Below are 18,243 nucleotides of genomic sequence, written 5' to 3'. Positions count from 1 at the left end.
GCGGGTTGTAGCTCCAGTAGGAGAGGTTAAAGTCTTTAAGAGGCTTAGCTCAAGCAACTGCTCCGTAGATCACGGCGCTGTCATCGTCTCCATAATCACGGACATGATTTTCACAGCTGCTGTTCCTCATTGTCCAGAGCCGTTGTGCTGACCTTGGGCGGATCACAGGGCCCTTTCAGAACCTCCATCCCTTCGTGTACACAGCATGTTGCACACGGAATAATTAAGATTCTGCCTAGTTGAGCGGGAACTTTGTTCAGTTCTTCCTTTCCCTTCCCATTCAACTGGAGCATAACCTGCCCTTCAGTCCCCTTGTAAATTGTGAGTGGAAGCTAGCCGCTATGTGTGTGAAGCCCCCGTGCACTACAGTGTGCTTAAACTTGGCATGGGAAAAGTCTGAGTCTCTTGCAGAATACTGAAATATTCCAGATTAAATATGCAGTTGCGATGTAAGTAGTTACCTACAGAGTGATCCACTGTAGCCTCCCTGTCCTCGCAGGCTCTTCCGGTAAACTAAAAACCAAATCTGATTTACAAAAAGATACTCCATTTGCCTGTAACTCTTCAGAAGCATGTAAGTATTTTTTAATCTCTCTGAATCACAGTCTTTCGAGAGTTGAGTTAATGAGATTTCTCTCTCTGAAAAACAAGATGGACTGCACATATCTGCAGCCAGTTCCTGGAGAAGGGGTGGTCCATGGATCCTCAACCAAGGCTCCTGGCATCAAAACCAAAGCAGAGAGAAAGCCAGGGAAGATGGACTATGCTGGGGATGTTGGAGCGCTTTCTGAATTTGGACTTCAGTCACCTGGTCCCTTGGCATCACGGAAGCAAAGGGAGTAACATCCCCCACAGGTGGCACTCTGTCTCAGGCACGCAATTGCGCGTTTTATGAGTGCTACAGTGTCATCTCCCATCCAGAATGAAAAGGCAGCTCTTGCTGATGAGGAAACCAGAGCAGAAGCAATCCCACTACATCTCCTCAGTAGAGAACAGTGAAAGTAAAGCTTTGAACCTGGGTCTTGCTGTAAAGCTTCTACACTGTCGGTGAAAGGCCCTACATTCATTCCCGTTTCTTCTCAAGCTCCCAGATCCTTACAAAAGAGTTCACAGAAATGCAGAGCTTGCTCTTCTTGTACTGTCTGCACAAAGAACCTCCTTAAACCAGAATGGTACTGGCTGCCACCCTCGCCTTCTCTGGTGCCGGGAGCTTGGCTGTCCTGCAACAGTGGCGTGTTGCTCTTGGTGTTGGGATGGATGGGGTGGGCAGAGGGCTGAGAGGCGCCAGACTCTCTTGGCTAGACATGACTCAACAGTTCTGATCCCCTACGTGCCCCAGGGAAAGTTTCCGGCTGATGGCTATATAAAGCCGTTGTCAGCAGGGGTGGCCTGTCAGATTCAGAATGTCCCCTCTGCCAAATCCCTTATGAGAAACGCGAAGACAAGGAAGACGGGGCCCATTTGGAGAAGAAGATCTACTTCTAGAAAGATTTATTACATGGGGGGTCATGTTGCACCCATGAGCGTGCTTACCCAGCTTGACTCCAGCTTGACTCCTCCATTCATTCCCGCTTAAGACAACTCATTAATCTCTTTTGAAATGGAGGACTAAACAGAGGGCCTTCTACGAGGGCCAGAACAGCCCGAGTCCTGCTGGAACTTAGTCTTGGCATTATTATTGAATGGTGACCTTGCCTCATAAACAGCCTAGCCCAACAATGTGACGGAATCACTGTTGTTTGCATAGTTGGAAACCTTGCCTGGTAGGGTGAGACCTGTGTCCCACACTCTAACCTGTCTAAGGAGAACACTCTTAGCGAGCTGGGAATCTGCTCACAGAGCCATTTTTGATCTCAAGACATTTTAAGATATGCTATCTTATCACTTCCGACTTCACAGTGTGTCCTAGAAACCCATGCTGTTTTCACACTGATATTAAAGGCACGGTGTGGCTTGGGGTTTGATTTAGATTTTCCTTGTGATTTCCCACATGATCCAAAGCATCTGACCTTTATTTGACAATAATGAGGAAAACATACCTTGAGAATATTTGAGAGAAAATATGCATATTTAGGAATAAGTGATACCATATGTGCCATTTTTGGCACAGGCTATGAATAGTACATGTGATAAAATTCTTAGACCTCCAGTTAGAGGAAGTGCACAAGAATTGTTTGTGTAAGAGCCATTGATATACAAACATGGAGAGATGAACAATAACCTTGTTGAGTGTTACTTGCTCTTAAAAATATATTTGCAAGACATGGGCATTGATAGATGGCTAATTCAGGAAAGAGATTTTTAAATTCCTCAGGGCCCAAATAAAAAGTTACATATGCAGTGTGTGCCTGCAGTCCCACTCTGGAGGAGCAGAGACAGGGGGATCCCTGTGGCTGGCTGGTTAGTCTAGCAAAGTCATAAAGCCCTGGGGTCAGTGGGAGACCCTGCCTCAAAAAAAAAGTGGAGAGCAATTGAAGATTGTTGCTAATATGGACCTCTACCCTCCATATATTGCACACACACACGAGAGAGAGAGGGGGATAGAGAGAGAAAAAAATTATCAGGGCTAGGGATATAGTTTAGTTGGTAGAGTGCTTTCCTGCTATTACACAGAACCCTGGGTTTGGTTGCCAGCACACATATACTTAAGAGTGATGGTGCACACATATATTGCTTAAAAAGTGGGGAAGCAGGGGGAATCAAAAATGCAAGATCATCTTTAGTCACATAGTAAAACTGGCTGGAATGCTTGAAGCCCTGACTTCGATAAATAATGAATAAATAAATAATTAAGCAAATAAGCGAATGAATAAATGAGTTGGGCTCTGTGGAGTTCAGGATAAAGTTTTACAGATAATGTATTACCTGTGTCTTGAGAAAGCTCTAACCAGGAGCACAGCTGTTCCTTTTGTCCTGTTCCATCAAATCTACATGTAAGTCAGTAGGTTCCTGGCTGAGAATATTTACACACCTATAAATGGAGATAAACACAAAGTATTCGGCAGACTGAGCAAATACCAAGTCTTACACATGCCCAAGGTGGATTTTTTTTCAGTTGTGTGTCTTCCAACTGTGATAATGAAATCCCACTTTATTTTAAATGTTACTGACTTCACAAGAACCTTCTAAACACTAAGAAAACTATAACATTAAGAATATTTAAGAAGCCCTTAAAAATCATATGATACCAAAATTGTGTCTTCATTGGAAAGGCTGGAGGAAGTGTGGCCATCCATTCATTTGAGATGTCTCCAGAGTGCCTGCCATGGGCCTGGCGCTGTTCCAGGAGCTGGGATGATCCTGTGAAAAAAATAGCTGTTTTTTTTTTTTTTGACTGACTTCCAGAGAGGAGACAAGGAACATCCACATAGCTGGTCTTGGGAACGGGGGGCAGCCCCATGATGAGGAACCCTCTTCTGAAGGTAGTAATTGGGCATTCTGGAATAGAGAAAGGGGACTAAGACCTTGGGAAACGGGGAGGAAGATGTTATATGTAGACTGAATTGATCAAGGCTATCACCATGTGGTAACTGCAGACAGTGCTAACTTGTATGAGTTCCTTTAAAGTGTGGTGGGAAAGCCTTTCACTTTGACATCATCAGATGGAGGTCTTTAAGCAGTTTGCTTGGTTGAAAGGGTGAGAACCAAGTGTAGGAGAGGATGGCTCCCTGTAGACCTGGTAAGAGCTGGTAACTGGGGCAGACAAACGTGGTCTGGTACCATGGAATGACACAGAAAGAAGCTAGGTTTGCGGTCTGTGTGGGAGGTAGGAACTATGGGATTTGGCGGTAGCTGGGATACAGGTGAGAAGCTAAGGGAGCATCAACGAAGAACACGTGTTAAGATCGTGCTCACATCCCGACTTTCAGTGGCACGTTCTCTGGCCATTCTAAACCTTTTAGTTTCTCCTTCTGTGGCAGTAGTTGATTCTTGAGCTCGTGCTTTCAGTATGTCTTAAGCATGGCTCCTGGCTCCTGGTGTTAGGAAGTGTTAGTGAAAGGAAAAAAGATTCCGGCCTTGCTGGAGGTTATCTTCCTATACTGCAGTCCTGTCTTTTGTTTTGTTTTGTTTTTGTTTTTCTTTCCTGGTAATTCGTAACAAAATTTTATGTGTCTCATTGGTCTCTAATTATTTTAGAGACCCACTTTTCAGAGTCCATGTTTCTGAGAGAGAGAGAGGAAGCAAAGGCTAGTTCAGATAACTTCTCCATAGGTTTGCCTATGGAGTTTTTATGGGTTTGATTTGAGTATGCATAGTTGGACAATACAGAGCTACCATCGCGTCATTGAAACACAATCCTTTTTACATTAAAGGGGGATTATTTACTCTCCCAAGAGTTACTCTGAAACTGCAGGTCGCTCCAGTGATGTAATTACGTTGGTCAGTTAGTCTGTGTCCCCGTCAGAAGGCGTTCATACAAAGTGCTGATGCAGCCCTGTCTGCAGCCACCACCAACTACAACAGTACAGAGTGAAGAAGAAGGAAACTGAAATTTGGATTTTATGTTTTAAAAAATGGCCATTTCAGACTCCCAAAGGGTTCAAATATATTAAATTCTTATCGGATTTGTTTTGTGAATTTATACCAATTATAAATCGATTATTTAACAAGATCATGCTCATGTTCACAGAAAAAAAAGTAAGCACTTTTTCACCCATAGAAAAATGAGCTCTAGTTAGGGCTGAGTGTCTGCACGGACCACAGAGATCACGGTTCAGGCTTCCCAAGGCAGACAGGCCATAAACAAAGGGGATGCTGCCTTCATTTCAAGGCCCAGTGTGGTAGTGTTGCCACCAAGGTGCTGTTGCTAGCACAGTGCTATGTTAAATGCAGCTACCCTGTGGACTAAGCTCCTGAGGTCTGCCCAGGAAGTCAGTGCTCACCTGTGATCTCGTGTCCAAAGAAAAGGCTTCTGAGCTCCAGGATGCTGCACTCTGATCACAGGGATGGAAGTGCAGCTCAGAGGGAGGAGGTTTGCACACCACGCAGGAAGCCCTTGTTTTTTAGTCCTCGGGACCTTGTACACTGGGCATGCTGGGGCAAACCTGGAATCCCAGCACTTAGGAGATGGAGATGGGAGAATTAGGAGTTCAAAGTCATCTTCAACTCTCTAGTGAGCGTGAAGCCAGCCTGGCATACATGAGACCCTGTCTCAAAGGAAAAATAAAAGAATGGACCTCGTTTGTGAGGGGTAGACCTGTACCCTTGACGATGTTCATAATTATCAATGGGAAATAAAACTATTAATTGGTGTATAATAGCAGGGCTCTTATAATAAAATATAGATGTTATCCCCTTCATCTTATTCATTAATTCATTCAAGGTATTTCACTGAGTACCTTTTCTAGACAGTGCAGTAGGCAAAGAAGAGAGCCAAATCTATTGTTTAACCCCAAAGAACTTTGCTTTTTCTAGAGGAGAGGGTGCAGACACAGTAATGCCTAAACCAGTGTCTTAAGTATTGTAATAAATGTCGCAGTAAATACATTTCAGGCTTAGAAGAAAACAAAATACTTTTCTTATAAATGTAGAGAATATATCCTGTGGAGGTGGGGAATTGTATCTAAAATGCAGCTTTAAACAAAAGGACTCAAAATAAGACAAAATGGGAGATACATCCTGGGAGGAATGGCATGAATGAAACAATAGAACCCAGAACTCATGCCCATTCAATTAGGAGATGATAAACAAACACGTAGGCATGAATGAAACAATAGAACCCAGAACTCATGCCCATTCAATTAGGAGATGATAAACAAACACGTAGGCATGAATGAAACAATAGAACCCAGAACTCATGCCCATTCAATTAGGAGATGATAAAAACAAGTAGGCATTGCTCTTGATGGAAGTCTATGTTTAACAGATTTTATAAAACACAAAGGAGTAAATAGTTGTGTTAAATATGAAGAGGGCAGTGGGTGCTGAGTTGAAGCTGTTGGAAGGGAACCATGGTGACGCTAATGAGACCCCTCCCAGAGTCTGTCAAGAGTCTAGGCACTATCCTAAGAACTTACATCATTATTTCTCTCATCCCTGCTCAGGAGATAATATTATTATTTTATTCTTGCTCTTCAGACGAGAGAATTATATCTTAAAAGGCAATTAATTCATGAAATATTCAGTTACTGAATAGCAGAGTGGAGATTTGAATGACTATGTTGAATTTTAGAGCCTATAACTCACCAAGGAAAGCCACAGAAAACACTTGAGTAGGAAAATGGTTGATTCAAGCCGCTCTCAAGAATTCCATTGGCTAATACTGAGTGCAGTTGGTAAACATTTGATGTGAGTGCACTGGAAATGCTGAGGAGTCCCATCTGGGGTACCACATGTTACTAAGGAAACTGAGGTTCCCTTCTCACCGTTCTTAGTCTCCTTAATAAAAGAATTCAACAGCAGGCTCAGTAGGATATTCAAGGACATTTTTCTCAAAGGTAAAAAGAAAAACCACAGGACAGGTAAGCTGTAAGTCTCAGTAGCTGCATCAGGAAGGGAGGTAGAGGAGAGAGAGAATCCCTTTTAGAGTTAGGTGTGGAAGCAAAGCAGCCAGGTAACCAAAGGAAGGTAACTCGGAAAAAGCATAACAAAGCCCAGAGTACACAAGAAAGGATGCTTAGGCTCTGGCCAGCGTCTGAACGAAAGATGCATAAAAGAGAGAAGAAGGAGAAATGCAGCTTTCTGTGTGAGGACTCTAAGAGGCTGGGGCACCTGACAGTCACAGAGCAAGGATGCTGGGAAGGAAAAATCATTCTCATTAAAGAGGCAATTATTCTTCCACTTCTTCAGAGTAGTGTTGCATGAATCTGCCCTCCCAAGGGGTGGTCTCTTAGTAGGATGATTGATCTGTCTGAGTAGATTAATTCTTATGTTTGGGTTATTTTGGAATGATAGGTCTCCACCCAGTAGGAAAGAGTGTTCCCTTAATGGCCTCCAGTGCTGTTATAGTGAGGTATAGATGCTATTCTGTTCATTCATTCATTTATTCAAGGTATTTCATCAAGTGCCTTATACTACATCGGGGAGCAAGCAGTGTGGGTCTCAGTGCAGATGATGGGGACGAGTGTGGTAAGCAGAGGAAACTGATGTTACACAGATCACTAATCCCTCTGGAGAACACGGAAGAGGGAGAAATCAAGCATCAAGCGTGTAACATCACAGTATCAGGTCTCCTACAGCCTGAATGGGAAACCCCTGGTGCTAGACTGTGAAATAGAGACCCCTGGGGAGTGCGAGCCGGGTGGGGGCAGCTGCCTTGGCAGGGCTGTGATAACTCCTTTTCATCTAGAGCAGGTTGGAGGTGAGGTGTTACTAGCAGGAGGGATCTGGAAGGTGGCTAGAAACTCAGAAGAGCAACAACTTAGATGTGGGCTTGTATTCAACCAGTAGAAGAAAGGTCACAACCAACTAATGCTAAACCATACTAGAGACAATGCTAGTGTGGGCTACTCTGGAAGGGGTTAAAAGTTGAGGGAAAAGAAAGCAGTTGTGACTGCAGCTCCTAGGATGGGGTAAGTTTTCCTCAAGAGTGGAATGTCTAAACAAAGTCCGGAGTGGGGGGACCACAAGATACATAGTTGCTGCCCATCGGTCCAAGCTCCTCCCATCCTTCAGACAACTACTTACTTGCCACCTCCCTATAGAGCTTTTGTCCCACCTACAGTCTCCCTCAGGGAGATGTAAGCCATCTTCATCCCATTTCCCACCAATAGAGTCTGCCTGCTTCTGGTTGCCAGGGGGTGGGACTTGTTAAAACACAGGTTTGCAGAGCCCCACCCCCAAAGACCTGAGATGGGGCCTAGGAATTTGTTTTTCACACCCAGTTTGGGGAGATGCTGATGTAGCTCATCTGGGGCCCACACTTTTTGAACCCTGACTGAAAGGAAGCACTTATAGAAAAATAAATAAAGTCTGGAAATTTGCTCATCACAGACCCAGAGGTGGTCCTGAAAAATACTCCAGGCAGTTGCAGAATACTTTGTCTCCTGACCCATGGGCTCCTTAAGAGAGATGCGTCATGGGTGGAAGTTTGATTTCACAAAAGGACTAAATCCCAGCATGACTGTCTTTTCTGTTAGTCCTTGGAGAGTAAATATTATGTCAGACACACGCAAGTGTTAGTTAGAGGGAAATAAGCTCAGATCTAGCCTAGCACGTTCCCATTTTGTGTGCTGTTTTACCATTACACACGCCCGCGCTAACAGAGCCCGGAGAAGCGCGCTAGAGCTGATTTCATGATCACCACTCTGAACTCTGCATCCGATTATTCTATTAGGCGGCTCACCTTTCCCTGCTCATGCCTGTGCAAACCCGACATGATGGGTTTTGTACATCTAACTGTTGGCTCTGGCTGTACTAAGTTGCACAGTGTTGTGCAAGCATCAGTGAGATGTTCTCTAAGCAAATTCACCTGTATTGGTGACAAAACCACACACAGTCCCCACCAGCCCAGCCACAGCCACGTTGTGCAACGTGGGCAGATCACCGCCCTCATTCTGACCACAGAGCCAAATGGCCGGCTGAGATAGAGGGGGCCCAAGTTAAGCATAATAGTAGATACTGAATCATTTCACTCCCAGGCCTAGACAAGTGCCAATTTCAACACCATCATTCCCCTATAGAGCTGAAATTAGGGTTTTGAGTTGGACTGCATTGACATCACTGCTAATCTTGTCAGCATCAAATTGTGATCAGCTGTAGTCTTTTTTAATTATATGCTCTGGATCTTTACTTAAAACCTAAATTTCCACGGGAAAGAAAGCAATCCCCCCCCCCCCCATTCCGCATAGCTAGTAAATAAACTGTTTTCTGCTAACAGAACACAAAGCAGGTTCATTTGGGAGCAGGTTCTGCTCTGAAATAAAAAGCAAATTTAAATTTTAGATCCAGCTGCCCGTTTATGAAAAGGAAAAAAAAAAAGCAACCTCTTGTAATCTATGGGGTACCAAGAATTCCAAATCATTGATTGAGCTCTGTGAGTATTGAGCTGTTTTGTTGGGGGTGAAACAGGTATCAGATTCCTCTTGCCACAGTGGAGTATGGGGGACTGAGAAAAAAACAAACAAACAAACAAAAACCCAAAAAACAAAGAAAGTGACTTGTCAGTCTTTTAGGATATATTTGGTTGGCTGTCGTCAGAAGGTAGCCTGCCCTCTCCCTGGAATCCTGTTGCAAACACACTCCTCTGTAGTAATTAGAGCTAGGCAGCAATTAGGGACTTGTGATTTGTTCGGAGGCACTGCCTGCCGGCCTTTCCTAGCGCCACACCTCGCAGGAGCTCCGGGTGGAGCGGATGGAAGGATTTATCTCTCAGAGTATTGCCGTGCTGAGTGCGGGAGCGAGGGCTTGAGCGCGGCCGGTAATCTTTAAAGCGAAGGTAAGCTTTGCTGACTGCTTGGCGTTCGCACCGCGGGGAACTTCTCCACGAAATGTGTAACAGAAATATAAAATTGTTCAAAGCAGCTGCAGGAAAAGAAAAACATCAGAATCGGGGAAAAATAACACTTGCTAATTTTAAGACACCCCGACTCCCCGCCGCGCGCGCTCCTGGGCTTCTGGTTTTCCTAACTTGTTTGTATTTAAAGTGTTTTGTGGGGGCACTTAACTAGAGATCATAAAGAAGTGATTGGATGATTCCCTGTGCTGTCTGTCTGAGCTACAGTTCCTTTTCCTTTCGGAGTTTGTCTTAGAATAACTGCTGGTCACCAAGCGAAGTGTGTATTTAACCCAAGCATGTGGAAATTGCCTCTTTCTCTTGTCTTTAAGCCCAGGATGTCCCTCACCTCTGAGTCCACATTCATATTGACAAAGCCTGCAATAAAATGGGGTGACACGCGTGGTTTGTACTTTTGTCACACGGTTTTTATGACGGGCACAGTGCAGGCAGTAACGGTCCATCTAGTTTTAGTCAAACTCAGTGGTTTCGTGTTTGTTTCCAGTGCTGGGCACAGAAGTCTCTCGGGGCAGCCGGTAAGCTTAGCTCCTCCAGAGGGAGTAGTGATTGCTCTAAGGATGGGTGAATTTCGTGAGTATAAAACAGGTGCTTGGAGCATCCTCACTTCTCCTTGAAGCTTACCACTTTGTTTTCTCGTCATTCTTTCCCTTTTCCTTTCGATATTGCTGATGATAAAACGCGAGTCCATGTTACTTCTGGAAAGGGACCTGGGAACCCTTGGCAGCAGGAAGGTGTTTTTATCTCCCGGTCCCCAGTGGGATTTTAGATGGTTTGGAAAATAATGAAATGGTATCAGGTTCTTGTATTTTGCCTCACTGGTGGATTCAAAGTATAAACACCAAGGGTTCCATGAACTCTTGCAACAAAAACGAGTGTGTTAAAGCCAAAGCTCATTAATGTTCCCAAGGTCCTTCATGCTCTGGGATGTGTGGCCTCTTAGGCTGTGCTGCTCAGTGTAGCCATCACAGCAGACGGGCACCTCACTGCAGGAAGATGCCTCTAGGCTTCTCTCTACTGTCGTTGTTTTATATGATCACTTTGTTCTATTGTCATTTGTTATGTGATACATGTGTATGCATGTGTTCATGTGTGTATGCACATGGAGACCAGGGGTCTATCACTCTCCCCATGACATTTTGTGATTGAGTCCCTATTGGTCCTGGAGCTCACTGAACAAGACTAGCTGCCAGGGAACTCCAGGGATCCAAACTTGGGCCATCATACTTGGACAGCAAGTGGTTTACAAACTAAGCCATCCCCCATAAGGCCCTGCATGTTTACCTTCTCGTGGGATTGTTTGTTTATGTCAGAAAAGCATAGGATGATCACAATCCACCTAGGGCTCTAGAAGACATCTTATTAAATACATATGTCAGAAGGTTTCTTAATGTATGTGGTGGGACCATGAGCCCTGAGGTGAAAAGGGATAGTACTTGTATGAACCCGGACACAAGACTAAGTTTCTATAAAAATACATCCTAAAAGCTCCTGGCGCATTTTAAAATAGAAACTAAAAGTCTATGGGAGCCTCTGAGTTCCTAACTTGCCCCACACGGTTTCAAGTTGGGCAGATAGCACTGTGGACGCACATAGGAAATCAATCTTCAGCTGTTGCAACCAATTGAGACATACATGACCTGAGATGTGTGGCCTAATAGAATTCTGGTGTTGTGGCCAGATCCTCAAGTAGTCTCGCTCTCTGTCTCTCAGTGTACAGAGAAATCAGAATTAACCCAGCAAAGCTGCAAAGGAGGCAGAGGCAAAAGTCTTGTGAGTACATTAGTTCCCAGTACTATTATGGTGAGGGGTGGACAAAGAGACAGTAAGACAAAACAGACAGAAGACAGACCAGAGCATATAGAACCTGTAGAGGACAGAAGAGATGAGAGGCCGGGGAAGATTGGCAGATTGGGATTCAGGATTAGGGTGATGGGGACAAGAAAGACAGAGGTCTAGCTTGTGGGAAAAGAGAGAGGGGGACAGGCAAATCAACCCAAGTTTAAAAATACGGAGAGATGATACCGTTTGGGAACGTCCTGGAATATGCCTCATCACAGTAAATTCAGTGAGCATCAGGTCCATTTTTTATGGTTTTATTTTTCTTTCCGTTGGTGTCTGTTCAAGCAGGGGTTACTTAAAAGGTTGTGTGAAGTCCAGAAGAGACCAAGAGTTAAAGTAAATGTGTTCAAAAGAAAACATTGCCATTCCTTTGCCGCCCTGTGACATAAATCATTGAAAAGAAGAATAATGAGCAGCACCATGAATTCTTTACCTTCGTGGGACTCCTCATTAAAAGCCCATTATGTCCATCACTCTCCGTAGTTTTCTGATGAGATTGTACAGGGTAAGCAATTCCGTGAGAAGGAAGTGTACAGGAAGAAACCAGCAGTGAGCCCTAGACTAGCAAATTCATGTCTTGAGCAGGCAAGGGAGACTCATTTGGAAAGTCAAAAAGATATTCCAGGCAAGGAAATACTATCTAGCTTGGATAAAATCACATCGTTATCAATAATATGGATGAAACAGTATGATGAGTGTCTTAGTTAGGGTTTCTATTGCACTACAAAGCACCGTAACCGAAACACAAGTTGGGAGGAAAGGGTTTCTTCGGCTTATGCTTCTGCAGAACACTGTTGATCTTTGAAGTCAGGGCAGGAACTCAAACAGGGCAGGAACCTGGAGGCAGGAGCTGATGCAGAGGCCATGGGGGGAGGGTACTCCTTAATGGCTTGCTCTCCATGGCTCGTTAAGCCTGCTTCCTTACAAAACCCAGGATCACCAGGCCAGGGAGAACACCACCCACCATGAGCTGGACTTCTCCCCCATCAATCAGTGATTGCAAAAATGCCTTATAGCCAGAACTTATGGGGGTATTTTCTCAATTGAGTTCCCTTCCTTTCAGATAACTCTGGTTTGTGTGTCGGGCTGACGTAAAACTAGCCAGCACAATGAGCTAACTAGCGAGAAAAACGTCACACATCGCCTATGTGGAATCTTCAACAAAATGTGAAAGGATAAAAACAAAACAGAAAGGAGCTTACCAGAGAAGGGGTGCAGGGAGGGCAGAGGGCAGTGTAGGTCTGAGGGTGCACATCTGTATTTATGTAGCACGGATAGACCTAGAGATTCCTCAGACAGCGCGAAGGCAACTATAGTTAATGATTTCATTTGGCATACTAGAGATTTTTCTGGGGATAGATTGCATGTGCCCTCACCACACACAAAGGTAATTGTGGGATGATATTAAAACTGCTTACCTACAGTAATCACCAAATGATGCTTAACGTAATATACACTATATATTATTAAAAACCTTTTTCTACAGAGAAGAACAGCAAGACAGAAACACATTGAAGTCAAGCTAGAGAATAAAAATTACCATGACTTCGATATGTGTATTCTTTAAGTTTGAAAGAAAGAAAGAAAGGAAGAAAGAAGGAAGGAAGGAAGGAAGGAAGGAAGGAAGGACGTGGGAGGTAGCCTGGTTAGTGAGATTGCCTGCCTTGTCAGGGCAACCTGAGTTCAGTCCACATAAACCACTGAAAAAAATACCAGGCATGATGGTTTATACTTGTAATCCCAGGGTGGAGGGACACAGATGTTTAGAATACCTAGCCAGACAACCTAACCTACTTGGTTAGTAGCAGGTCAGTTAGAGACCCTGTCAGATAGATAGATAGATAGATAGATAGATAGATAGATAGATAGATGGATGGATGATGGATGAATGGGCAGATAGATAAAATGTAAACCGTGATGTGTGGTGCTTTGGAACTACATACATTCAAGGTTTTCCTCTGGACTTCACAGACACATATGCACATGTACTAACACACACACACACACACATGCACACACACACATACACACACACGCACATGCACGCACACACACTCACATGCACACACACGCGCGCACGCACATGTACACTCACACGTTTCTGCGCACACAGGAAAAAGGAGGAAATCCCATAAAAGAGAGGCAGGGACAAAGCCAGTGTGACAGTACAGGAGTAAACACAATGTGCAGGACCAGGATGTCATTTCTGAGGAATCACTCCCATGCAGACAGTCCGGGGTGTTCAGGCAGGGCCTTATCTGATGCTGTTTTGCATATCACTCAGGGCTCAGGAGCCGCTGCTTGACTGAAACAAGTAGAATCAATTGCTAAGATGGCAGAGGTGGCAGAGTTCCAAGAAGTCAAGCCAGGCGCTGGCCCAGCCTGCTAAGCCCCCACCACAGCCCCTGTGGAGTGTAATCGCCCCTGGGCTACGGGCTGTTCCGTGTTTATCGTGATGAGGGTGGTAGCAAGGTGCCTCTGGTCCCCCAGCTCCTGCGCTTGGAGGAATTTGATGCTCTGCCTAGCTGGGCTGTTGCATCCCGTGTAATTGTTGCTTTCTGGTCTGTTTTTGCGACACAAGAAAAAGACAATGGGGTGGACATTTTAGGAGACAAAACTTGGAAATTCTAAATGGGGAAATGGTATTGGTTCCAGTCCTCTTTGCAAAAAAGGAGGCACACACAGCCACTATGCTTCCTTCCCTCTCCTGAGCCTCCCTCAGCCATTGCCCCATATCAAGCCTAGTGTTACCTCATGGCTCACACCTGCTCATCACATTGCCTGGATATCGAGGTCACATAATCCCATAGCAGGCTTCCCTGGGGGTATAGCAATGGTCTTCATGCTGCATGTGTCCCTGAAGGTTAGCTGGGAACCATCTCTGCTCCTGGGGAGAATGGCTTCTTTGATGGTAGAAGCTCAGGAGAATCCCCTTTGATGATGGCTGCCATGGTTGCTAACTGTCCCCTGGCAGTTTTCCTGAATGCCCGGTAGCTATTATTCCAGTGACTGGGAAGAAGCTCATGCACAAGGGAGGACAGTGGGCTTTGCCTATTATTCCCAAACTGTGCTTTCTAGGAGCCCATTGCCTTTGGGTGGGTGGAGGGGGGATGGGAACAACAGTTTTTGAAAAGCTTTGAAGTGTTTGGTTAATATTTAAACCCAGGAAACCTCTTCTCTTTATCAAGGTGGGAGTAGGAGGCTCAGGCAGAGCAAATATTAACTGTGTTTCCGTAAATTGAGCAAGCTTGGGGGAAGGTATCATTTTAAAAGCCCAATTTATACCCACCACAATCCCTCCCCCACCGCCACTTTTAGTTCATAGATGTAAATAGCCTAAATATTGAATGCAGGAATTCTTTCTTACAAGGGCATGGAGCATTTTGTGTCCTGGAGCTAGGATTTGCAGCAGCAGCTGGTGCCCTGACCTCCTGAGTGACTGTATCCAACCCCTTTCCTGCTGGCCCTTTGTGCCAGGCTGTCCCAAAGGGAGCCAGAGGTCTGAAGAGCCTGCTCCTGTGATCTGCTCCCATGGAAGGCCAGTTGCCATTGCTTGGGGAAATGTGTCTTTTTCAGATAGTGAGGTCATTGACGTTCTGATGGTATGTCTCTGTAAACCCACCAACCCAAGTCTGAGTACACCCGATCACAATGCTGTTGGAGTTCATTATATTGATCCAAGCCATGTGGTTAAAAGCCTGGTTTTAATGGACTCTCTCCTTTTCCCATTGGGGAAATTTAAAAAACTCATTCAAAATGAGGTGTCACAATCATTCCTGTGTTCTCCTTTAAACTGGGGAGAAATGCCAGTCTGTGGCCACATCAGCTCTTCCGTCAGATTTCTTTCTTCCATTATTCGTAGTGATAAAACGTTGTCATTAAAATCTTCATTTAGAAAAAAAAAGTGCTTTTTTGTTTCTGTTGAAATTCCAAGTTAAAAAGCAAAACAGACCGATACAGACTGAAGTGATTGGAGATAATGGTGCCTGCTGAGGTGATACACGTCTGCTTCCTTGCTTCTTGAGAGGCAGAGGCAAGAAGAACAAGAGACTGGTGATTGCAGCAACACAGGGAGGTCAAACATTCAGGGCCAGCCTGGGCTACAAAAGACCCTAACTCAACCCTTCTCCAACATTGCAAGAAAGAAGATCATGAAAATAACATGTAATCGGTATGCAACTTGGTTGTGCCAACTTAAATATTCAAAATGGTGACCCTGGGCAGTGGGCTCTTTATTCACCAGTCAGGTGCAGTAGTGAAATCTTACTTTACTCAAATCTAAATGATGTTTATCTCTAATATGATATGAGATAGAACTTCTCGGGAACTATTCGATCACTTGACAAGCAGTGTTGTCTCTCCTAGGAAAATCTGTATTTTCAGGACACTTGCTAAAATAAGCCATAGCTCTGGAGCGCTGTTAGCTTTCCGTCGTGTAGTGCGGGGACAGCGAAGCCTTGCTGTGTCTGCCTGGCAGTCGGGATGCCAAGGCTGGGAGTCACTCAGCTGGCATAGCTTCGGACCATCTCCCTGAGCCTTTTGGCCAGAAAAATGTCACCAGGCTCCCGTGACCTCTCAGGCCATGCCTGTCCTCAGACAATTTTAGTAGGTCCGTGTCTGGAGACCACTCTGGCTTCTCCGAACGCTTGGTAATTTAGGAAGCGGCACATGGCGTTCCCTCTCGGGAAGTTGGGTGTATTAAAATGCTGCACGCAGCCCCTGAGGAGGTGTCTGTTAGGAGCCCAGTTTCCCTTCCTCAATCCTGCACAGCCATACTTCATGCTACTGGGGAACAAGTTCTGACCATCTCAACTTAAATTGTGAAATGTCCCTGCTTTTGTCTCCAAAGATTGCAACCGCCGCAGCAAAGCACGCCACATGCTTACCTAAACCATCAGTGTGCACGCCATAGTTAATAAATCTCACTCATTCCTCGAGCATTTTAGTATAAGAAATTCGGTATGTGGGCCAGAGAGTCAGAGAGAAATCGATAGCTACCTGCCTGTGTGTACTCTACGGCCACAGCATGAGAAAAGCTATCTTCCTGATAAATTCATCATTCTGTATAAAAGCTGTGCGTTACAGCTAAACTGAAGGACATCATGGCTTACTATCCATCACGACGCGGCTTCGCTGCTGTTTTCTCATGCACAACCTCATTACTGTTTGCACACCAGAGCATGGGGCTGCCAAGGATTTCCTTGTCAATGCAGCATTCCCCTGGGCTCCTGCCGTGGCGGATGCTGAGGAATCTCCCTGCAGGCTGAGGGGCATGGGAAACCTTTGCTACTCCAAAGCCCAGAAGCCAACAGTTAACACTGTAGAGACGCAGCAGGCTGAAGAGGTGGATCAGTGGCAAAGAGCATACATGTCCTGCTCTTCCAAGACCTGGGTTCCATCCCCAGCACCTACATGGAAGCTCACACATTTCTATTAACTCCAGTACCAGGGACTCCCATGTCTTCTGCCCTCCGTGGGCATCAGGCACACATATCGTACATACGATTACATACGTGCAAGCAAAACATTCCTACGCATTAAATTAAAATAATAAATCTTTTTAATTGTATAGTCTCAGACTTCTAGATACACACTAGCCTCTTGGACATCGGACTCCTGTCTCTTTCCTAAGGCCAACAAGGAAGTCCCAGCATCATGGCATGCTCATTAACTGACCAGTCACTTCGAGCACAGTCAAGGAAGCCATGGAAAGGAAACCCAGAACTCACTTAACACACTAACAGCCTGCCAGTATTCAAAGAGGTCCTCTTTACTGGGGAGTTTTCCTCTTATCTGTAGAAAGGTTTGCTTACCAGACTGATCCTGTTGTTCAAAAACAGCTGTTAATGCACAAAGAAAGGCACCCTGGGAGCTCTTTTCCTCGCCGTGGTTTCTCGCGAGCGTCCCATTACTCACTGTCGTATACAGTTGGGTAGCGATTGTTCTCACTACCGGAGTGCGTGGTTGTGAATGTTTTGCTGTATAAGGTCCCGATATTATCTTTATTTTCTCTAGTGGATGGGTTAGTTGGCTATCTTCCAGCTGGACCGACTGTTGCTATGGCTATTCTCTAATACACACTACTCTGTGAGGCATCTGTCTGGAAGCAGAACCGCTGAATCATGGGGCATGATGTACCATGCTTGCGGGAACGCTGTCAAATAGGTTTTTCCAAGTAGTTGTAGCAATTTGTGCTTCATTATTGACTGCCTGATTCCTCGACGCTTTGCCTGTCTTCAGTGTAGATGTGACCTCATGGCTATGGAGTAGCATCTCCTTGTAGTTATAACTCTCACGTCCCGAATGTCTAGTGGACCATGTTTTGTAGGCTTCTTAGCCATTTTCATAACTACTTTGTGAAATGACTTTTTGGGGTTTTCCTCATTTTTCTTGTTCTAATGTCTTATTATCTTTCTATAGACAAAAATACCTGAATATCTATTATCTATACTTTATCTGTGTGTGTGTCTGATTAGATCTCCCCCACCTGCCTTTCACTTGCTTGCTGGTATGTTTTTGTTTGTTTTGTTGTACCCTTGTTCTTAGTAGGCTACGTCCTCAACCTTTTCCTTCTGTTATCAATACCTTCAACTTCCTGTTTAAGAAACATCTGTATATTCCCAGCAATGAAAACCAGGAGTCAGAAGTCAGATTGCCTGGATTTGAACTCTTGCACCTGTGTGAAGTTGGACTCGTTTCCCATCTCTGAAATCAGGGTAATAATAATAATATCCTGTTTTTTCATTGGCCTGTTGTGAGGATTAGATGAGTATCTAAGTATAAATATATGTGCCATCTATGAATGCACACTGATATGCATATCTATAGACATATATGTGCAGATGAATATCAGTGCCATGTGTAACATACTTGATTCATTGTCCCATGCTATTCTATAACCATTTTGGAAGCAAAGTTTTAACAATCTCAGTCATTATTCACGTAGCCAC

At 44.7% G+C, this 18,243-nt stretch overlaps 1 protein-coding gene across 5 annotated transcripts in view; it reads left to right on the top strand.

Moving 5' to 3' along the window:
- Positions 1 to 18,243, top strand: part of LOC121439152 (zinc finger protein 385B) — a 165,420-nt gene that overhangs the window by 52,118 nt on the left and 95,059 nt on the right. For 2 of the 5 annotated variants that reach the window (XM_041639658.1, XM_041639656.1), the window contains exon 1: positions 9,137 to 9,376. The exons of 2 other annotated variants lie outside the window; for them this stretch is intronic. The gene's annotated coding sequence lies outside the window, so the exon portion shown is untranslated. Of the gene's footprint in view, positions 1 to 9,136; positions 9,377 to 9,938; positions 9,970 to 18,243 lie in introns of those variants that run through there. One more of the 5 variants, XM_041639657.1, reaches the window with a different exon arrangement.

The sequence above is a fragment of the Microtus oregoni genome, unplaced genomic scaffold, assembly GCF_018167655.1.
Source record: "Microtus oregoni isolate MIOR12 unplaced genomic scaffold, Mior012 000060F_008, whole genome shotgun sequence".
Taxonomy (NCBI): Eukaryota; Metazoa; Chordata; class Mammalia; order Rodentia; family Cricetidae; genus Microtus; species Microtus oregoni.
The sequence above is the reverse complement of the archived record's forward strand: the minus strand, read 5'-3'. Positions and strand labels throughout refer to the sequence as shown.